A 24,560-nucleotide genomic window follows, 5' to 3' on the forward strand; every position below is an offset into this window, starting at 1 on the left:
GCGTCTACTCCAGCCCTTTGGGCAGTGGGAGCTGCCCTGTTCATGTCGGCATATATTAGGGAGGGGTGGGGCTCCTGACTCCAACCACAGGATCATTCCCTCTAGCCAATCATCCCCCTATCTGCCCCCCACGCCCCGCTGGATGCCTGCTCTCTGTTGCAGTTAAAGGACAAGTATCTGGTACTGTAAGCTCCTTGTGGGAAGGGACTATAACAACTGTTGTATTGAAATTCCCAAGCGCTTAGCACAGTGCTCTGCACACAATAAATGCAACTGATCTGCAGATCATAGCTATATTATGTTTTGGTTTATATTATGTCTGTGCCTTCAGCTCTTCAGTTCACAGGGTTTAGCCACCTCTACACTAGATTATTTGTAAGAGAAGCAGCGTGCTTAAGAGAAGCAGCGTGGCTCAGTGGAAAGAGCCCAGATTTTGGAGTCAGAGGTCATGGGTTCAAATCCCAGCTCTGCCAATTGTTAGTTGTGTGACTTTGGGCAAGTCACTTAACTTCTCTGAGCCTCAGTTCCCTCACCTGTAAAATGAGGATTAAGATTCTGAGCTCCACATGGGACAAACTGATCACCTTGTATCCCCCCATTGCTTAGAACAGTGTAAGCGCTGTAAGTAAATAGTAAGCGCTTAAATACCTAAAGTATTATTATTATTTCACTCTTTTTAAGGATATTTATTATTCCCAGACTGAGCCCCCTTTTCATTCTCATCCTCCCCATCGCCCCCGTCCCTACTTCCTTTCCCCACAGCACTTGTATATATATTTGTACAGATTTATTACTCTATTTTACTTGTACGTATTTACTATTCTATTTATTTTGTTAATGATGTGCATATAGCTTTAATTCTATTTGTTCTGATGACTGACACCTGACTATATGTTTTGTTTTGTAGTCTGTCTCCCCCTTCTAGACTGTGAGCCCATTGCTGGGTAGGAACCGTCTCCATATGTTGCCGACTTGTACTTCCCAAGCACTTAGTACAGTGCTCTGCACACAGTAAGCGCTCAGTAAATATGATTGAATGAATGAATGAATGAAGTGTGTACTATGTGCCAGGCACTAAGCACTGGGGTAGTTACCGGCTAATCATGTTGGAAGTGGTCCATATCCCACATGGGGCTCACACTCTTAATCCCAATATACAGATGAGGTAAATGAGGCACAAAGAAGTTAAATGACTCACCCAAGATCACACAGCAAGCAGGTGGCAGAGTTGGGATTAGATCCCAGGTAATAAATAATAATTATGTGCTAACTATAATACTAAGTGCTTACTATGTGCCAAGTGCTGGGGTAGATACAGGTTAAGCAGTTTGGATAGAGTCCCTATCCCACATGGGGCTCAAACGCTTACTCCCATTTGACAGATTAAGTGGAATGACTTGCCTGTAGTCATACAGCAGACATATAATAATAATGACGACATTTATTGAGCACCATGTGCAAAGCACTGTTCTAAGCACTGGGGTGATACAAGGTAATCAGGTTGTCCCACGTGGGGCTCACATTCTTCATCCCCATTTTACAGATGAGGTAACTGAGGCCGAGAGAAGTTAAGTAACTTGCCCAAAGTCACACAGCTGACAAGTGGCGGAGCCGGGATTTGAACCCAGGACCTCTGACTCCAAAGTCCGTACTCTTTCCACTGAGCCACGCTGCTTCTGTATGGAGGAACAGGGATTAGAACCCAGATCCTCCTGATTCTCAGGCCAATGCTCCATCCACTAAGCCATGCTGCTTTTTTTATACTCTATCCATACTCTAGTAGGTGACAGGCTGAACTTTTGTTTTGGCCATCCTATCAAATTCATACCCGCATGCCTTCCCTGTGGCACTGTAAGCTCTCTGAGGACAGAGGCTGTATCTTCTATCTCCATTAGACTCTTGCAAATATTTAGTATGGTCTACAATGAATGCTGTTCAGTGGAACTTATTGTTTGAGAACTGCATCTGTAATACTGAAGGCCTCTGCTGCCTTCTTTTTGCCAATCAATCAATGGTATTTATTGAGCACTTAACTATGTGCAGAGCACTGTACTAAATGCTTGGGAGAGTACAATACAAAAGAATTAGTGGACACATTCCCTGACCATGATGAGCTTACAATGTAGAGATTGTGCCAGTGAAGATACCACAATGACTTGGAAAAATTGGAAGAATTTCAGAAAAAACTGAAAGGTCTGTAGACTGTTTCATAATTTTGGGGAAAGACCTAATGTATTGAGTAATAATAAGCATGAGGTACATGTGTATTTGAAAGATACTACTTCCCAAGTATTTCACCAAGATTCCTGCTGCCTCCCTAATTTCAACTGAGTTTAAAGCAGCCTTTCAAATTTCCAGTCATACACCAAGTCTGAGCTGTTCCAAAACTTTACATGAATGATCAACACAAGATGATGTCATTCAGGTCTGCACTAGAACTCAAACTTCATGGATCCATAATAATAATAATTGTGGTATTTGTTACAACAGGGCCAGGCACTGTACTAAGTGCTGGGATGTATACAAGCAAATCAGGTTGGACACAGTCCCTGTCCCACATGGGGCTCACTGTCTCAATCCCCATTTTACAGATGAGATAACTGAGGCCCAAAGAAGTGAAGTGACTTGCCTAAGGTCACACAGCAGACTCATGGATTAGAATCCATGACCTGCTGACTCCCAGGCACGTACTCCATTCACTACGCTGTGCTGCTTCTCGTCCATATGTGGATGTAAGGGACTTTTGGTGTGTCACCATCATCCATGGATACAGTATCCCCATTAGCTTGTTTGTCTACGAACCAAAGGGGAACTCTGTAGAACTCAAAATGGTTTTTTTGTTTGTTTTTTTAAATAGTATATAAGAACTTACTCTGTTCTAGGCACTGTACTAAGCACTAGGATAGATACAGGCTAATCAGGATGGACACACTGTGTCTCATGTGGGGCTCACTGTCTTAATGTCCATTTTAGAGCTGAGGTATCTGAGGCAAAGAGAAGTGATTTGCCCAAGCTTGTACAGAGGACAAGTGGTTTGTGCATCTGGATTCAGAAATAAATGGGCTACAGAAATCAGGCCCATAATTAAGTGGTGTAACTTCCCTGAGTTACACCTGGAAGATGGTGCTGAAGGCTTCAGCCACCCAATTGCTTGAATTTCTATTATAAAATTTGTGATAAAAATACGTAGCCACCCAAAGGCAGTACTTCTCACTGTACCTCTAGCTCACTGCCAACCCTTTGCCTGTGTTCTGCCTTGGTCGTGGAGCTCTCTCTCTTCAAACCTGACAGCTCATCACTTTCTCCACCTTCAAAGCCTTCTTAAAAATCACATCTTCATGAGGCCTGTCCCGCTTTGCACCCTCATCCCCCTACTCCTCACTTCTGCACTTGGGTTTGTACCCTTTAAGCACTGTGATAATTGCCCAGCAGCATATATAATATCATTTATTTTTATGTGTCTTCCCCTCTGGAATGTAAGCTTCTTGTGGGCAGGGAACATCAATAGTCCCCTCTTTATTCTTGAAAGAGAAAGGTGGTATAGTTAGCCTCAGTAAGAGTACATTTGGAAGGGGAAGTCATGGAGATGACATGATCAGGCAAGGTGGGGATGAGAGAAAAGAAAAGAAAAAAATCACTCTTCCAGTCAGTTGGGGAAGACGGAAGCAAATGGCATTCAGTAGTTGAGTGATTGAGCTTGTTGAGCTGGAAGGAGTGTGTTCCAAGCTTGAGTTGTTGTGACAGAAGATGTGACGAAATGAGCAGGCTTAAAGCATCTGGTCCTTTCTATTTCTTGATGCTCTGCACAGTCTTCTACACCTTTTCCATTTCAATTTTTCTGCCACCTACACCTTTTCAATGTGGTCAGGGAGCTCAGTGAAGTCAACTTTTCTAAGATTGCACTTCACTAAAACTCTCGATCAGTTGTATTCAGTCTACCACTAAATCCTGTCAGTTCAACTACAACAATATCACTAAATTCCGTGCCTTCCTCTCCATCCAAACTGCTATATTAATTCAGGCACTTATCCTTTCTCACCTTGATTACTGTATCAGCCTCCTTGCTGACCTCCCTGTCTCCTGACTCTTCCCACTCCAGTCCATACTTCATTCTGATGTCCACGTTATTTTTCTACAGAAACGTTCAGTCCAGGTTTCCTTACTCCTCAAGAACCTTCAAAGGTTGCCCATCCACCTCCACATCTAACAGAAACTCCTTACCCCTGAGTCACCTTGCCCCCTCCTACCTCACCTCATAACTCTCCTACTACAGAGTATAGAGAAGCAGCGTGGCTCGGTGGCAAGAGCACAGGTTTTGGAGTCAGAGGTCATGGGTTCAAATCCTGACTCCACCAATTGTCAGCTGTGTGACTTTGGGCAAGTCACTTAACTTCTGTGGGCCTCAGTTACCTCATCTGTAACATGGGGATTAAGAGGATTAAGACTGTGAGCTCCCTGTGGGACAAGCTGATCACCTTGTAACCTCCCCAGTGCTTAGAACAGTGCTTTGCACATAGTAAGCGCTTAATAAATGCTATCATTATTGTTATTACTACAACTCAACCCGCATACTTTGCTCCTCTAATGCCTACCTACTCATTGTACCCCAATCTTATCTATCTTGCTGCTGACCTATCACCCCCATCCTCCATTGTCTTGGAACTCCCTCCCTCCTCAAATCTGACAGACAATTACTTCCCTACTCTAGACAAATACTAGAAAAGTTTTCTAGTTTCCTCATAAGGCCACTCTGCTTCCTGTAAGACAGTTATATTGTACTTGCCTAAGCACTTCATACCGTGCTCTGCACACAGTGAATATTTAAATATGGTTGATTAATGGGGGACAAAGACATGAAAATATATTAAAAATAAGGGAAGTAGAATATAAGCATATTTCCTTAAGTGCTGAGGAATGAGTAAGCACTTAAATGCCATTATTATGATTATCAATAAATACCAATGATTGACTTGAGCCCCTAAAGAAAATATACCAAGAAGTCATTGTTCAATTCTTTTGTCCATTCTAATTTAAATATTTGTATGTTAGAGTGTAAGCAACTTGTGGGAGAGGAATATATCACTTTTTTTCTATACTTCAAAGTGCCTAGTAAAATGCACTACACCAAAAAGGCACTCACTATATACCACTACTACTATTACTACCACCACTTCTACTACTACCATAACATTTTCCCTTCTCCTAACCCATGCCCCCATAGGTCCCAAGGATTCCAGGATACGTAGTTAGTCCTGATCTTGGGATTCTTAGACCTGCTGAAGGGTAAACCCATGTCCCCAGAACATCTCCACGGATTGTCCCTGGCTTGACCAAATGGCTGGACACTGTCCTGCCAGATTGAGAGGAATTGCAGCATGCTCCAGGCCCAGATGGTAAGAATGGCATAAACCAGCCTTGGGTTATTCCTGGGACAAAATACAATGTTTAGCCCATTTAGTGGAACGGGGTGAAACACTGTCAGAAAAGGGGTCCCTGTCCTTCTGGAGGCCACTGAAAACTCCAGGCTCTGGGGACATATAGCACAGCACCCAGAGGGACTCTTTCCATCTGGAAGAGGGGTGCTGCAAATTTCCCTCTGGGCCAGTTAAAACAGGTTTGGTGTGTTTTACCTTTCGGCTGGGCCCATGTAGGGCAAGACTAAAGGTGGAGTGAAATTTTTCATGAAATAATTTATAATAATGATCTTCATGAAATAATAATAATAATAATAATGGTGTTTGTTAAATGCTTACTGCGTGCCAAGCACAGGGGTATTTTCGAGGTTATCAGTTTGGACACGGTCCCTTTCCCTCATGGGACTCACAGTTCAGATAAGAAGAGTAGGATTTAATCCCTGTTTTTACAAATGAGGGAACTGAGGCACAGAGAAGTTAGGTGACTTGCCCGGGGTCGAACATCAGGGAAGTGGAGGAGCCCAGAATTTGAACCCAGGTCCTCTGATTCCCAGGACCATGTTCTCTATAGCACTATTGACATTGGATTCATTGGCCAGCCAACATTAGGGACACTTGATATTAGTATTTTTGGGTTGCAGTTCAGCACAGAGGCTGAAAAAATATTTAGGCTGAGATCACGTAGACAGGGTAGATGCAGAGACATGTAGATATGCCAGAGATTGTGCCTTAGCTGTGCTTTCTAACTGGCTAGAGCTCAACTGATTGACAGCTGAGTTTAGGGGAACTCCGGTTTCAAGTGCTTAATACAGTGCTCTGCACCCAGTAAATGCTCAATAAATATCATTGATTGTGACTATGCACCCCTTCATTCTGCAGGACAGTAAGTTCAAGGCATTAGGAAGAGGAGAGCAGGTTAAAAATTGAGGCAAGGCAGCATGACCTAGTGGATAGAGAATGGGCCTGGGAGTCAGAAGGACCTGGGTTCTAATTTTAGCTCTGCGACTTGTCTGCTGTGTGACCTTTGGCAAGTCACTTGACTTCTCTGTGCCTCAGCTACCTCATCTGTAAAGTGGGGATTACAACTGTGAGCCCCATGTGGGACAGGAACTGTGTCCAATCTAATAGTCTATACCTACCCCAGTGCTTAGTACAGTCCCTGGCATGTAGTAAGCACTTAATGAGTACCATTAAAAAAGAAAAAAGCAGCCCAAAATTGTATCAATCGAGTGGATGTGCAAGGCATCAGATTCTACTTGTTTTGTTTTCTGTCTCCCCCTTCTAGTCTGTGAGCCTGTTGTTGCATAGGGACTGTCTCTATATGTTGCTGCCTTGTACTTCCCAAGCGCTTAGTACAGTGCTCTGCACACAGTAAGTGCTCAATAAATGTGACAATGAATTATTGAATGAATATCAAAAGGCTGGAAGGGTAATAATAACAATGATGGCATTTGTTAAGCGCTTACTATGTGTGAAGCACTGTTCTAACTGCTGGAGGGAATACAAGGTGATCTGGTTGTCCCAGATCACCTGGGACTCGCAGTCAATCCCCATTTTGCAAATGAGGTAACTGAGGCTCAGAGAAGTTAAATGACTTGCCCAAGGTCACACAGCAGACATGTGGCAGAGCTGCGATTAGACTGTGAGCCCACTGTTGGGTAGGGACTGTCTCTATATGTTGCCAACTTGTACTTCCCAAGGGCTTTGTACAGTGCTCTGCACACAGTAAGCACTCAATAATTGAATGAATTAGAACCCATGACCTCTGACTCCCAAGCCCGTGCTCTTTCCACTGAGCCATACAGATCCAAGTGCATAGGGGATGCAAAAAGGAGCATGAAGAGGGTGGGAAATGTGGGGTCAGGTAAGGCTTCTTGAAGGAGATTTAATTTTAGTAGTCTTTGAAGATGGACAAAGTGATGATAGATGGTCAGATAGGAAGTGGGAGAGAGTTTCAGGCTTGAGGGAGGATGTGGTCAAGGGGTCCGTAGCAAGAGAGCTGAGATATAGGTACAGTGAGTAGGTGTATGTTAGAGAAGCAAAATGTGTGGGTTGAATTATAAGGGAAGAGGAGTGAGGTTACATTAGAAAGGACTGGTTAAAGTAGCTTAAAGTCATTGGTAGGTTTGTGGACAGGGAGCGTGCCTTATTTCTGTCATATTGAACACTCCCAAGTGCTTAGTACAATGCTCTGCACATAGTAAGCACTCTATAAATACCATTGATTAATGCAGAGGTGGAGGGCAACTATTGGAGTGAGGATGCACACGTTATTTTCCAACTCAATGTTTGCAACATATCCCACAAGCACAGCATATCCATCTCTAAATGCTTTCTGGTTTATAGCGTTTTTAATGGTCCTATGAAAGATAATTTAAGAGTTCTGTACCATAGTTCCTCAATGGGTGTGGTGGAATGCTTGGATCCAGGATCATTTAACTCTACACTGAAGGCCAGGCTAGAGGATATATAAAGGAAAATCCTGAATAAAAGGCTGAATTAGTTCACGTGTTCCTTTTCAGGTTCAAGATCTATAATTTCCTTTTTTTTTCCCCAAACACAAGGTCAATATGACATTTAGGTAATTTTTGAGAGTACTTTAAAGGGACATAGGCAGAGGAAGTCAATCACTTGTGTTTACTGAGAGCTTACTGTGTTCGGAGCACCAAACTAAGCACTGGGGAGAGTACAATATAACAGATTTGGTAGACATGTCCCCTGCCTACGAGGAGTTTACAGACCACATGGGCAGACAGACATGAATATGAGTAAATTACATATATTATATATTACATATTCTGTATATATTACACACACACACACACACACACACACACACACACACACACACACTCATGCTGTGGGGCTGAGGATGGGGTGAATAAGAGGTGAAAATCCAAGTGTGAGGGCAACATTGAAGGGAGTGGGAAGTGGGCCCTTATCCTATAATGTCTGGGAATTGTAGTCACATCAATTCTGAATATACTAAGGGAGGCCAAGGATTCTCAGATCACCTTTCCCAAGAACCATTGCTTGGAATAGAAATCTGGGGCACTTAACCAACCTAGACCACCCTGTCTTAAGAATTTGAGTTTCTGTAACTGTATATATGTATACATGTTTTGTACTTATTTATTACTGTATTTTACTTGTACATATCTATTCTATTTATTTTATTAATATGTTTTGTTCTCTGTCTCCCCCTTCTAGACTGTGAACCCACTGTTGGGTAGGGACCGTCTCTATATGTAGCCAACTTGTACTTCCCAAGCGCTTAGTACAGTGCTCTGCACACAGTAAGCACTCAATAAATACGATTGATTGTAACTCTCATGGCCAATTCAGGGCACAAAATCACATCCTCTTTGGCTTCGTTCTAAGTCAACTGACATTTTCATATCTGGCTAAATGTCAGGTCATAATCACCTAAATCTGTACTCTGCATACAATAAGTGCTCAATACCGGTGACTGAGTGACTGGACAAATCCTTAAGTTATCTAACCAATTTTCCAACACCAGGCAAGTGAGAATAACTCTGTTCTAAACTAAGGAGATTTCCCACTGGATCCTTGAGGACAGGGATTGCATCTGACAATTCTGTTTTATTCTCCCAAGCATTTAATACAGTGCTCTGTATATGGTAAACTTTCAATAATTGCCATTAATTGCTTTTCCATAGTAAGCATTCGATTAAGTACCTTTAGCTTACAATATCCCCCAGTAACTCGGCTCAGCAACTGTCAACCTTCCCTTTCAATCAGAGATGCAGTTAGTCATATTTATTGAGCATGTTTTGTGTGCAGAGAACTGTATTGAGCATTTGGGAAAATAAGACTTGATTTTTCCTTAGGTTCCACAAATGGGACTGCAAATACCATTTTAGAGAAAGCTTCACTGCTTTCATATTGGCCATATAGTAGCACACTTAACTTTGACAGAATTAAATTATCTGTAATCAGACTGCAGTCAGACTAAATGAAAACTCTCTTCACAAGGATGCCCATTGCATGAAATGGGAATGAAATGTATCAAAATAGGATCAGATTCCCTTTCACTTTCACCATGCCCCCTCTAAACAACTGCTGAAAGATCGAATTCCTACCCAATATGGAGCAATAAACTTGCCTTGAAGTTTCTTTTCTTACATGATCCTAAAACTCAGATTATTTGCTCATATTGCGTAGATTTAGTTCTTTGGCTGCTTGTAAATTTGGATCATCTTGAGAGGTTTTTACTTCTGTTTTCTTAATTACGGTTCTTCCCCACCCCCCAAAAAACTTAACGTCCTTATTCCCTTTCCTTTGTATTATAACTCTTCAGTGACACTCACTAATGATTAATGGCTCCCTGGCTCGTGCTGCCTTATAACATGAAAGTCACCGAAATACCTTATCCCTAGGGGTCAATTATTCCAAGGAACAATATCCCTTACCTGGTGCATTAAGGTCCCCCGGGGTTGGCTGTTAAAGTTGCAGTTGTAATTTGTGAAGAAATCCAGAGGGCTGAGTTTTCAAAACTGCTGGGATTTTTATGCCACAGTTTCAGTTTACTAGAAACAACCTGTTTCTTTTCTACTCTGTTTATAGTCCAGCATTTTGAAGAAATGGCAGCAGCTATACTTTATAAGTGTGGGCTAGGTGTAATTCAGTGTGAATCCAAATGTGTTTGAATGGGAGACAGAGGCTGTAACTTTTAAGACCTTGAGGTGCAATATGACATGTACATAATCATGGTCGGGTACAGACAAAGCCACCCCAGACATACCATTTATATTTCTCACATGAATTCTAAGACACACAAGGGGAAAAAGGGAGATTCTTTTGGACTGAATTCAATTACAATATCTGACCTCAACTTTTAAATTACAGAATTTAACAGTCCCATTTAATACACTTTAATGAGAAATGCATAGCTCTGTAGATCAATTATTTCAATACCAACAATGACTTCAAAAAAGAGTAATCCACAGGTAATGGGTGCAAGTAAAGAAATTTATCAGATTCTCAAATTATCTCAGGATGGCAAGACCACCAGCTTGGCAAACATCCATCAGTCAATTTTATTTATTGATCACTTCATTTGTGCTGGAAACATCATTCTTTTGGATAATGAGTTCAATTTTAATGTGATTAGACTCACATTACCATTTATATGGTACGTGTGAAGATATGTCTGACTCCAGGGAGGAGGAAGAGGGTGGAATTATCTTACACGAGGGTTGTTAAATTCTTATTGAGGGCTTAAAGGGATGGGGAAGCATCTAACTGCCTTGACTCTGGGGTTTGAGAAGTCTATTGGAATGCTTTTATTATTGAGACTCAAGTAAAATTGCACAGATTGCCTAAAACAATACAGTGCCTGTATTTCTGGTTCCCTGAAGATTGGGATCATCCATATTGTCTTATTGGTTATCTTGAGAACCTTGTGAAAATCTAAGGAGTAGAGTGCCTAGCAAATGCCTGCTTAATGACTGGCTGGCATGCTAACAGATCCACAAGCAGGGAGGAGTGTCCTACCAAGGCCCTGCTTCAGCAGATGGAGCACTGAAGAAATCTTTTAAAATTTCAATCCCAGAGTCACCCACCTTCAAGAATAATGGCAAGAGAACTGACCATTTGGGGATCTTGCTACTCTCATGGTAGGCTGGCTATTGATAAACAATGTAAATCATCAGCCTCCAGAAGTGCACTACTTCACACCACAGCAAAACACCATCTTTGATGTGTATCAGGCATAGGAAAAATTCAAGGAACATCTATCAAAAGCTCTGCATTGGTTCACATATCCTGCAAGCATTTGATGCTTCCACAATGCACTGTACTCTCATAGCTACTAAAAAAAAAAAATTGGCTGCACTAAAAAAAAAAATCTATCCAAACTCTAAGATGACTTTATAGTGATGTACACAACTTTGGAATTGGGTCATTTCCCCATTGTCAGTGACTAAATAACATCTGTGTACTCAGTGTAGTTTTGTTCAACCTATTCTACACAGCTGTGCCTAGGGCCATGACAAGAAATCTCAAAGTTGGCCTCAGAACATGATTCTGATAATCTGGGAAACCCTTTTGATTTAACAATCCAGAACTATTTTTGAAAGTACTTAAATTGCTCAGAACTTGCATATAATGATAGCCGCACTCTAGCTCATTCATTCATTTGAATTTATTGAGCACTCACTGCACTAAGTGCTTGGGAAAGTACGATATAACAATAAACAGTGATGTTCCTGCCCTAGTTGCACCCAAGAAATTATGTAGACTTGAGGTACTTATCAGAATCACCAAGTATTATGGACTGACAATTAGTCCCAATAAGACTTAGATAATATACCATACTACACTTGGCATATTCTATAAACCACCAAAAAGTTCTCATGTTATGAAGCAGCAGGCTGTCCATGAATCTGAGCATTATTAGGGTGGCATGATGATACAATGATGTAGAAAACTAAATTAAGAAGGTTAGTATCAACTTTGATTGAACTCTCCCAATCCCTTGGTAGAGTGTTGTACACATAGTAAATGCTCAATAAATACGATTAATTGATTATGTCCTTTGGGAAATTTACATACAGAGGGTGGTGCCACTATGGGATGAAGATTTGGGCTAAAATGAAGGAAACAATTGCCATGTCCTACCTCCTTTGTGACTGAAACCTGAACCTAAATGTAGAAGCTGCACTTCACAACTGGAACATTTCCACCAGTGGCTCCAACCTTCGAGTTTGACATCACATGGAAAGACATGCTCACAAACAAACAAAGAGGTCCTGGAACAGCTACAACTAGCATCAAAATCAAACTTCTCACATCACACTTGTGCTGGCGGGACTTGAGGATAATGGTTACCAGGATACCTAAACTTGGCTTAACAGTAAGCTGGAGTCATCATAAACAGGGTGGACAGAAGAAATATTTTAAAGGCAGAGTAAAGAACAGATTGGTTAGTAACTTGAAACAGAGATTTAGCCTTGTGTGTTAGAGATGGAGTATCCTCTATATATCATTTTGGGCACAAAGTAATAGAGAGAGCTTGGATTCCCTGCAAGTGCTCAGAATAACCACATACTTATGCTGTCTGCTACTTTAGGACTTGAATATCTTCTGGGGAATTTTGCCAATCAGAAAGGGTATCCCAGCTGGTGAGATGAGTCCCCGCTTCCAGAGCCTATTATAGAAAGGGAAAATTTTGGCTTCCAGAAGCAGTGAACAACTACATGGCTGGCGACCTTTGGGGTAGGTGACAGAGAAGCAGCGTGGCTCAGTGGAAAGAGCACGGGCTTGGGAGTCAGAGGTAATGGGTTCTAATCCCAGCTCTGCCACTTAGCTGTGTGACTTTGGGCAAGTCATTTAACTTCTCTGTGCCTCAGCTACCTCATCTAGAAAAAGGGGATTAAGCCTGTGAGCCCCATGTGGGACAATCTTATTACCTTGTATCTCCCCCAGTGTTTAGAACAGTGCTTGACACAAAGTGCTTAAATGCCAAAATTATTATTATCATCATCTGTGGAAGTTGTGTGCACAGGGCAAGAGGTCAGTCTCAATGTGACCAGGGGCAGACTGGACCAGTCCTGGGGCAATTAGAATCAGCACCCTGAAGTGTGGCTCATTAACCTTATGTGCTGATGTAGGGAGATTATTTTGAAATATCATTTAATGTTCTTGGGTCTTCTCAAAGTGAAAAGTGCAAAAATAAAAGTTAGTTTTTTGATGAGAGCATGAGAAACTGAAGAGTTAAAGGGTTAAGTCTTGCACTGATTCCACAGCTATATGGTAAGAGATAATCAGTCATATTTAAGTGCTTTCTGTGTGCAAGAGCACTATACTAAGACCTAGGAAGAGTACAATATAACAGACATTCCCTGCCCACAACGATCCTACAGTTTAGAGGGGGGAGACAAACATTAATTTAATTAAATAAAATTACAAATATGGACATAATGCTGTGGGGCTAGGGGTGGATGAATAAGGGGAGCAAGTCAGGGCATCGCAGAAGGGAATGGGAGAAGAGGAAAGGAGGGCTTAGAAAGGGAAGGCCTCTGGAAGGAGTTGTGTCTTCAATTAGAGGGCCATTGAGATTGTGTGTTGCTTCTTTCTGGAATAAGAGAGTCTAGAATCAGAGACCCCTTGCTAAAGGAGAAGTGGGGAGTGACAGAGGAACAGAAAGTACGACTGAGCTATATTTGTTTCAGACTCCATTATTTCAGTGTTTGTCTTCCCATCTTGACTGAACTCCTTATGAACAGGGACAGCTTTGAATTCAGTTCTTTATTTATTTCCAAGTGTTTAGCATGATATAATACATGCTGTAGGTGCTTATAGTATTATAACATTGCATGAAACTGTGTGGCCTAATGGAAAGAGCATGGGCTTGGAAGTCAGATGACCTGGGTTCTAATTCTGGCTCTGCTACTTGTCTGATGTGGGACCTTGGGCAAGTCACTGAATTTATCTGTGCCTCAGTTACCTCATCTGTAAAATGAGGATTAATATTAAGCCTCATGTGGGTCATGAACTGTGTCCAATTGGATTAGCTTGACTCTACCTTGGCGCTTAGTACAGTGTCCAGCATATAGTAAGCACTTAAATACATTTTAAAAAATGCTACTGGTGAGAGCCTATCCATGTTAGCAGGGTGAATTAAAAAAAATCCATCCTATTAATATGCCAATCCATACTCTTTTGTGCAAAGATTTTCCATTTCCGTGTATGGTTTTGTGTTTTTATTTGGGGGGGGGGGGGGGGGGGGGGGGGCGGGATAAGGGTATTTTTTTAAAAAAACACATACTATATACCAGGCACTCTTCTAAGCACTGTAGTTACGAGCTAATCAGGTTGGACACAATACATGTCTCACTTGGGTCTCACAATATTAATCCCCATTGTTCAGATAACTAAACTGTGAGCCCATTGTTGGGTAGGGACTGTCTCTCTGTCTCTATATGTTACCGACATACTTCCCAAGCACTTAATACAGTGTTCTGCACACAGTAAATGCTCAATAAATACGATTGAATGAATAAATGAATATGATTGAATGATTAAATAAGGCACAGGGAAGTGAAACGACTTACCCAAGGTCACACAGCAGATAAGTTGCAAACCCCCAGAACTCAGGTCCTTCAGACTCCCAAGCCTGTGCTCTATCCACTAGGAAACACTGCTTCTCCATCACATTCACTCCTTCCTGTCTGCATTGGTGTCTTCTAATCTACCCCTTAGTTTTCTCAAATGCCGCCAGTCAAGAGCAATCCCTCTGTTGATTTCTGCAATAGGTCAATATGTCTTTCTGGCTTTGTCTCTCCACAGTCTACTCACATAATACCTTGGAGATTATTTCACGATTACAAAGTGCGTTTTGCTCTGTCTGCTCAACTCCACATTTGCAGCAGCTAAATAGTATCCTACTTGTGGTCTAGTGGGGAGAGCACAGGCAGGGGAGTCATAAGTACCTGGGCTCTAATCCCAACTTGTCTGCTGTGTGATCTTGGACAAGTCACTTCACTTCTTTGTGCCAGTTACTTCATCTGTAAAATGAGGATGAGCCTCTTGTATCTACTCCAGTGCTTCCTGTAGTGTATGGCACATAGCACTTAACGAGTGCCAGTAAAAGAAAAAAAAAATATCACATGTTCCATGCAGTAAAACTGTTGCTCTATTGCCTCTGCTAGAAAACTGGGTATATCTGTTAAAGGGAGATGTAATAAGCAATCAAAGGGTGTTCAGGAAAAGAGGAGAGACTCACGAGAGTCAACACCTAGGGAAAATAAAAGTGGGGAAAAGAGGTACATTTAGAAAGCTCTCTGCCAGCGAGCACTTGTTCAAAACTCAGGATTAATACTGCAAACTCCTATTCATCCTGGCCAGCTTTCCTGCTTCATATAGAGCTAAAATCAGTAGTTATTACCATCTCATCTACACACTGTTGTCTTACCTATGCCTACTCTTACACATTCACGGACCCACAGACTGACACAAACATTCATGGATACTTCCAAGCTGACACTTACACTAATACATAAAATCACAGTTGTGTGAAAGCCTCCTGTGCAACAGGTAGCCTGAGGGACACATACAAAGGAGAAAAACCATACTGAGAAGTCATATGGCCTAGTCAAAAGAATGTGGGACAGAGTCAAAGGACATAGGTCCTAACCCTGGCTCTGCTGCTTATCCACTGTGTGACCTTGGCTAAGTTACTTGAATTGTCTCCACCTCAGTTACCTCATCTGGAAAATGGAGATTAAAGCTTTGAGCCCCGGGTGTGACCAGCACTGTGTACAACCTGATCATCTTGTCATCACTTAGCACAGTGTCTGCCACATACCAAAAGGGGAAAAAAAAAAGAAAAACACTGTACATGCACTCAGAAATACCCCAACACAGGTACACATTTGTGGATCCAGAGAGGCAGAGTCACAAGAGCCAAAGTCAGGAAAGGAACACAGTCAGAGAAACCTTCCATTCATCAGATACTTTCCTAGTTTCCTCTAAGTCCCCCTGTCACATGAATAACAAGTATGACATTTCAGTAATTACCAATACGATGATAAAGTTTGAACTAGTTTTCAACTTCAAAATTGACAGCCTCTCAATTGAGTTTTAAATAACTGCAAGTAGTACCCTGGCACCCGTCACCACCCATCCCTCCCCTGAACTTCTTTACTTCTACAAAGTCCAGTCACCAGCACTGAAGACCGCAGTATCACAGATGACCTATGACCTCATTACCTCTTCAGAGGCCTCTGTTCCTCCTCCATCTCTGCCTCTCTCTCTCTAGGTTCTTTGAATTTGCAATACCAATCAAATCTTGGCAGTCAGGGCTACTTTAAAGGACTGGACAAGGAGCACTGTGGATTAATAGTGGAACGAATGAAGGGGTACCCGTGTGAGAGAGTGGGGTGCAGTAGCTGCCCTTATTTTCATTTCTAAGGTTTTGCAGAGAGCTATTGAAATAAGGCCGGAGCTCAGATATCACGGACCTTGTATACCCCCAGCGCTTAGAACAGTGCTTGGCACATAGTAAACACTTAACAAAAGCCATCATCACTGTGCTTGACATATAGTAAGCACTTAACCCCAATCTGTATTGAGGGAGAATTAAGGGGAGAAAGAATAGAGCCACCACCTAAGTGTTCCATCTTATTCATAAACAAATGAAATAGAACTCTTACTATGACTTGTAATAAGAACTTCGTCCAAGCCAAAGCAGGAGTCAGATCACCTTAGAGTGAGGATTTTTATAATGCTACTAGTCTGCTCTACTGCTTTCTGTACCTGATTTGGTGATTGCTCAAACTTGAGCTCGACTGTTTTAATAGGTAGTCTAGAGATTCTCTACTTGTTTTCCCTATTGGTTAGGTGGCTCTTACAAAAATCTGTAAATTCCATTCTCTCTGATGTCCCCGTCCCCCTCCCACAAGTGAATAATAGTCCCTCAGACACTGAAAAGCATTTGGATTCAGGCAAGATGATGGCATGTGCATACTCCTACTCTTGGGTGAATGCTTTAGTGCTAAGGGTGAATTTGAAATGACTCTGTCAGTTCCCTCAGGATCCCATTTTGTAGTCTAATCAAGTTACCCATTAAAAATGTTCCCTTACTCTGGAGCACTGCTAATATGATGTGAAGCAAGGCCAGCCTACAGGCTCAAACAAAGCTTTGCAAGCCCAGACATGTGAATTCTATTTCCAGCCCTGCATCAGAGCTGTGGTGTGACTGTAGGTGATTCAGTTGATAAATCTAAGCCTTTGTTCTCCTTGCAAAAGACTTTGGAAATGTTATTTAGGTCATTCTTCCACAGCTAATGATCCCTGGGTCCTCACCATTGACTGTAGCAGGATCTTCATTTCCATGGTGACAGGGAAGTTGAGGTTTCTCAGGGATGGGCTGGATGGGGCACTGGTGACAGTATGGGCTTCAGCTTCTCCCCCTCTTTGCCAAGTTGCCAGCCACACCATCCTTACATCTTCAACCCATACAATGACACTTTGGGTATGAAGATTTTATGTTTGTGTGTATGAGACTGATAAAAGCATCACTTGACCAACAGTTCCTTTGCCACAGAATACATAATAATAATAACGATGGCATTTGTTAAGCACTATGTGCAAAGCATTGTTCTAAGTGCTGGGGGGGGATACAAGGTGATCAGGTTGTCCCAAGTGGGGCTCACAATCTTAATCCCCATTTTACAGATGAGGTAACTGAGGCCGTGAGAAGTGAAGTGACTTGCCCCAAGTCACACAGCTGACAAATGGTGGAGCCGGGGTTTGAACCCGTGACCTCTGACTCCAAAGCCCGGGCTCTTTCCACTTAGCCACGCTGCTTCTAAGATTGCTCCATGCTGTGGGGGTAGGGTGTGTATTTGTGGGTGTCTTATGAATAATGCACAGAATGCAAAACATTGCCGATGTTGAGGTGGGTGTGTGTAGCTGATAGAAGCTTTGCATCAATCACTAGTTTTTATTGAGCACTTTGTGCAGAGCACTGTGCTGAATGCTGAGGAGAGTGCAATAGAATAAGTTGACATGATTCTTGCTCTCAAGGAGCTCACAATCTAGCAGAGGAGACAAGTGTTAAAATGTTCCAGGTAGGAGAACTGAACATAAAAATATGCACAAAAGTGGCAGGCTGGGATATGGTCTCAAGTGCATGGAGGATGCTGTTGGGAGGGGAAAACAGAATGAGGAGATGAGTCAGGAAAGGGTTCCTGTAGGAGATGTACTGTCAGTAGGGTTAAGAGCATGGAGAGAGTAGGAGGCTAGGGGAGGGAGTTCTGGACAGAAGGAAGGGTATGAACAAGGAGCACAGCTCACTTTGGGCAGGAAATGCATCTACTAACTCTGTTATATTGTACTTTCCTAAGCACTGACTACAGTGCTTTGTACACAGTCAGCAGTTAGGATAGAGAACAGGTCTATGAGTCAGAACAACATGGGTTCTAATCCCAACTCCATCACTTGTCTCCTTTGTGACCTTGGGCAAGTCACTTCACTTCTCTGGGCCTCAGTTACCTCATTTGTAAAATGGGGATTGAGACAGTGAGCCCCACATGCGACAGGGTCTGCCTCCAACCCAATTTTCTTGTATCCTCCCAGTGCTTAGTTCAGTGTCTGGCATATAGTAAGTGCTTAATACCATAATTATCATTATTAATAATGAATAAGATTGAATTGCACATAGTAAGTGCTAAATACAATTTTATTGATTTATTGAGGTTGATGGTGAGACAACTTAGACAGTGAATATAAGAAGGAGCCAGTTGCAGGACCTAATTCTCTCACAGAGTGCATAGAATTTCCCCATGTTGTGGGAAGATCGTTTTCCCCTTGTGCAATGACAGTGTTTTCCTTCTTCCTTCCTGGTGTTGCCATCATCTCAAAGTATTAGGTCTTAGAGACTTTTCCCCTCCCCCATTTATAACTCCTGAAAGCTATTTTTCAGTCTATGCTTCAGTGTGTCTTCTTTTTCTGTGTTTACAGTTCTCTTGGTTCATCTCACTCCAAAACAGCCATCTGGGTATTCATTCTCTTCTCTTTATATTATTAGCAAGCCCTAAAATAATCAAGTATATTCTTTGGCAATTAAGTTGAATGTTACTACCTGGGCAAAACAATAATAATAGTGGTATTTAAGTGTTCACTATGTGCCAAGTACTGTGTTAAATGCTGGGGGCAGATACAACATAATCAGATACAGTCCCCATCCCATATAGGGTTCACAGTCCATCACTGATATTTATTGAATGCTTGTTCTTTCATATTTATTGAGCATTTACTGTGTGGAAAGCACTTAGAGTAAAACAACAGACATTCCACAACAAGTTCACAATCTAGAGGGGGAGACAGACATGAATATAAATAAATTATATATATAAATATATACACACACACACACACACACACGTTGTGGGGATGGGAGGGAGGATGAATGAAGGAGCAAGTAAGGGTAACAAAGAAGGGAGCAGGAGAAGAGGAGAGGAGGGCTTAGTCAGGGAAGGCTTCTTGGAGGAGATGTGCCTTCAATGAGGTTTTGAAGTGGGGGAAAGCAATTATCTGTCTGATATGAGGAGGGAGGGTATTCCAGGCCAGAGGTAGGATGTGGGCAAGAGTTCAGCAGGGAGATAGACAAGTTCAAGGTACAGTGAGAAGGTGGGCTGGGTTGTAGTAGAAGAGTAGCAAGGTGAGGTAGGAGGGGGCAAAGTGATTAAGTGCTTTAAAGCCACTGGTGAGGAGATTTTTTTATGTGGAGGTGAATGGGTAACCACTGGAGTTTTTTTTTTTTGAGGAATGGGAAAACATGGTCTGAATGTTTTTAAAGGAAAATGATTTGGGCAGCAGAATGGAATATGGACTGGAGAGAGATACAGGAGGCAGGGAGGTCAGTAAGGAGTGTGATATAATCAAGGCAGAATAGCAGTACTTGTGTTAATGTGGTAGCAACTTGGATGGAGAAGGGGGGGCAGATTTTGGTGATGTGAAGGTAGAATTGGCAGGATTTAGTGATGGCTTGAATTAAACAAATCAAGATAACATTGAAGAACCAGAAAGTTACTACGATCTTAGGATTCTCTGTATCTGCCTCCTCCAACTGGGATTGCGAGCCTCTTGTGAGACAAGGGACTCAGCGTAGATGGATGGAGAGAACAGAGGTCTTGGAGTCAAAGGATCTGGGGTCTAATTGCAGTTCTGCCACTTACCACTGTGTGGCCTTCAAAAAGTCCCTTAAATTCTCTGTGGCTTAGTTCCCCATCTGCAAAATGGGTAGCCAATACCTGTTCTGCCTCTTACTGAGACTGTGAGCCCCATTTGGGGCCTGGTTATCTTGAATCAATCCAAGTGCTTAGTGTACTTGGCACATAGTAAGCACTTTAAAAATACCTCAATCATTATTATTACCTTAGTGCTTTCCATATATAACAAGTGCTTAATAAATTCAATAATAGTCTCACTACAAGAGGGCCAGATCCCTTTCTGTATTTATCTCCACCCTCTCAAATACATTCCTGTAAAGCTATCTCACCAAGACAACATAAAATGCATTGTTTTAAGAGTCATATTAACCAAAATGTGACTAGCCACTATTACTCAAATATGTTGTTCCTCAAGGGTCTGGAAGAAATATCATTTCCCTTGACTAACATCTGTCCCCAAAATACTAAGTAATAGTGTTTGTAAAGACAGCTGTTTGCTTACAACTATTACAGTAAAGAGTAGGGAGAAGAAACAGCTCCCTTTCCCAGAATATCTTATTTGATTCACACTTCATTTTTTAAAATCAACATGTAGAAGAAACACAGATTTCTGGCTAAAAGTGGGAAAATAGAAACAAAGGAATAAAACCTCCATAAGTTACAAATTCCTCCTACACCTACACTTCTCTTAAAGATACTAATATTGCAAACAAGCTTTAAGATTACAGTTAAAAATGTAGCTCTTCTTGGAATCTGAGGTTGCTAATAGCAAGGCTTTAAAGCAAATATCACAGCAAAACAAGAATGAAAAGTCCTACTAGAATGCATGGCCATGCGTTGTTATCTTTGGCCAGCCGAGCAGACATGATCAGAGTAATACCTCTGCTCATAAGAAGGATTCAATTATCCATGGCAGTAGGTTAGAATGATATTTAACTTGAAGAGGCTATAAAAATGCTACACTGGGGGCCAATTTTTCACCTTTGTTAGCAGTCATGACAAGGAGACCTTAGAAAGCAAAGCAGAAAACCCCAAAAGACAAGGAATCAGTCACAGCAACTTCTAATCACCCCCTCAAGGGTTAAGCTCTGAAGAAAGAAGACTGAGTCACACTTTTCATCCAGCTTAAGTAGGATCAGCTGTCAGCCTTAGGCCTCTCTCCTCCAACAGCATGGAGGTAATTATCTGGATAATTGAGGGGAAAAAAAGCTTAATTTAGTTGTATAAAAGGACAATTGATTACTTCATTATACTACCGACAAAATTACACACCTTCCCAACAGCTAAAACCCTAACTTTTGGAGAATGCAGTCAGGTAACAGAGGAAAAAAAAAAGGTCTAAACCAGTCATAATATGCAATGTTAAATCAAAGTTCTTCCTGTTGCTCCAGTTTCCTTTGAGTATGGCTACAGGCTATTATAACAAACCTAATCCTGGAAACTTCTACTACTGTCATTCTTTCTATACCAGCCTAAAAGGCAATATAAACTCTCTGTGTTCTCCTCTCCAACTTTACGATAAGTACCCTGTCTTGGTTTCAGAAGGAAGTGTTACATAACTAAACTTTTCCTGTGGCAATCCAAGTTTGTGATCCAGGAGCAAGATGCCTGCCACTCACCATGGCCACAGTACCTACAGAGGATTCATTCAATCATTTATTGAGCACTTACTGCATGCAGAGCACTGTATCAAACACTTGGGAAGTACAAGTTGGCAACATATAGAGATGGTCCCTACCCAACAGTGGGCTCACAGTCTAGAAGAGGGAGACAGACAACAAGACAAAACATGTAGACAGGTGTCAAGTCATCAGAATAAATAGAAGTAAAGCTAGATACACATCATTAACAAAATAAATACAATAGTAAATATGTACAAACATACAACAGGTGTATGTACAACAGGTGCTGGGGGGGGGTGGGGGGAGAGGATGCAGTTTGAATGCCAAGGATGCATCAGCCAAAACACATCCTTGCTGTAAATCCTTCTCTCCTAGTTCTTGCTCTGAGGTAAAACATCCAGAAGGCAACACCAGCCTTAGGCAGAAAGGCTAAACCATCCAAAAAGAAGCTTACCTCAAAGTCAGGGAGACAAGGAGCACTCCTTGGAGAGAGCATTTTCCTTTCAACCAACTCTAGAAGATGAGATTGCCAGCAGAGAACTGGCTTCTCTAGCTCTGAACTCGGGAGACAGTTTGCTTTCCTTGGGCATGCAGGTGTAAGTTTAAAGCCTCTTAGTCTAATTTGGCATTTATACCCAGCTGACACTCATGATCATCTCCCTTATCCCAACTCTCCCCACCTGGGCTGCTTAGAACAGATGCTCTGAAGCAGCATATACAGGAGTTATTGCAGTTCATTTTTTGTCTTGAAATGCTTTTCCTGCTGCTTGCTCTTAAGGAGATGAAGAAGAGATATAAGTGTTTCATAACAGTTCTATTTCTTCACAATGGCTTCCCCTAACTATTCTACTCAACTCTTGTACTAATTTACTATTCTATTTTATTTTGTTAATATGTTTTGTTTTGTTGTCTGTCTCCCCCTTCTAGACTGTGAGCCCGCTGTTGGGTAGGGATAGTCTCTGTATGTTGCCAACTTGTACTTCCCAAGTGCTTAGTATAGTGCTCTGTACACAGTAAGTGTTCAATAAATACCACTGAATGAATGGACACTTCTTCCAAATCAACAATGAGAGAAGATGTCACTCTAAAAAAATCAAAGGCTTTCTGAATATTTTTGCCTAAATAGTATGGGCGCTTACTGTGTGCAGAATATTCTTGATTATTTTAGGGCTTGCTAATAACATAAAGAGAAGAGAATGAATACCCAGCCGGCTGTTTTGGAGCCAACCCCCTCAAGCTACCTGTATGCTTAAAGGACCTACGTTTTGGTTTGCATTTTTTTTTCAGTTTTACTACTGCAGGATGTCCATAACAGGAGTCTCATCCCCAAATATCCATCAGATCAAACCTTTCAAATCATTAGCCAAACAGGTAGTGGAAAAAGCACAAAGCTGGGAGTCAAAAGACCTGGAATCTAGTCCCAACACCACTATTTGCCTGCTGGATAACCTGGGCAAATCATTTAATTTCTGTGCCTTGAATTTTCTTATCTGTAAAATGTGATTAAATATCTGCTCTTCCTCTTAGACCATGAACATGAGGAACAGGGACTGTGTCTGATACGTGAGCCCATTGTGGGCAGGAATGTCTCTGTTGCTGAATTGTACTTTCCAAGCACTTAGTACAGTGCTCTGCACACAATAAGTGCTCAGTAAATATGATTGAATGAATGAATGACCCTACTGTACCAAGCCCAGCACTTAGCAAAGTGTTTGACACAATGTAGGTGTTTAACAAATACCACAATTATGATTATTATCAATAGAACAGTAATTCTAAAATTAATCCTTAGGGCCTTTCCTTGTGTTATTTGGCACAGACAATGCCTCCAGTGATCACTCAATAAGTATTCAGTATTGATGATTAGTGTTAAAAGGCATACATCAGCCTGTTCAAGATACAACACTATTTGGGCCCCCGCTCTCAAGCAGTTTGCACTATGAATTAAACATTTATGTGTGTTTCAGTATTGAAGACATTCCCCTGAAGTAGTCAAAAACAGATTTTTATATGAATCAATATATAGCATTGCATAAATATATAGCATAATAATAAATATATAGCATTGCATTAGGGCCTCTAACTCTCTTTTGGTTACACATATGCCTAGCTACAGATGAATCTGATGGAGTGTAACTTGTAAACCCTCTGATGCAAAAGTATTTCTCCCTAAAGCAGCTAACTGAAAGCAACCACCCCTCTTTCTCACTCCTTCAGACTTCCCTGCTTTCCCCTGCAGATTACAGGAAGCAGCGCTAGGAAAAGCACAGACTGGGAAGTCTGAAGAACATGGGTTCTTACCTGCTGTGTGACCTCGGACAAGTTGCTTCACTTCTCTGTGCTTCAGTTACCTCATCTGTAAAATCTGCTACAAGTCAAAACTCACCTGTGCTGGGCAGCAGCAGCATGGGTGAGAGTCAAGGTCAGAGACCCGTTTACTGTGTAGAAGGGGGCAATGGTAAACCACTTCTGTATCGTTACCAAGAAAACTCTATGGATCCACTACCGGAACATTTGCAGATGGAAGTGGGGGTATTCTGGGAGAGATGTGTCTATGGTGTCGCTATGGGTTGGACACAACTTGACAGCATAAGACAACAACAACAACAACAAAACGGGAATTGAGACTGTGTCCAACCTGATTACTTTGTATCTACCTCAGCTCTTAGAGCAGTGCTTAATACATAGTAAGCACTTAACAAATACCGTAATTGTTGGGAAAAGAGAAGGAAGAAGAAGTAATAGTAGTAACAAGCAAGAACAGGGCCTAGAGAATTAAGCATAGGCCTGGGATTCTAATCCCAGCTCTGCCATGTAGCTGCTGT

Source organism: Tachyglossus aculeatus, assembly GCF_015852505.1.
Source record: "Tachyglossus aculeatus isolate mTacAcu1 chromosome 12 unlocalized genomic scaffold, mTacAcu1.pri SUPER_6_unloc_1, whole genome shotgun sequence".
Taxonomy (NCBI): domain Eukaryota; kingdom Metazoa; phylum Chordata; class Mammalia; order Monotremata; family Tachyglossidae; genus Tachyglossus; species Tachyglossus aculeatus.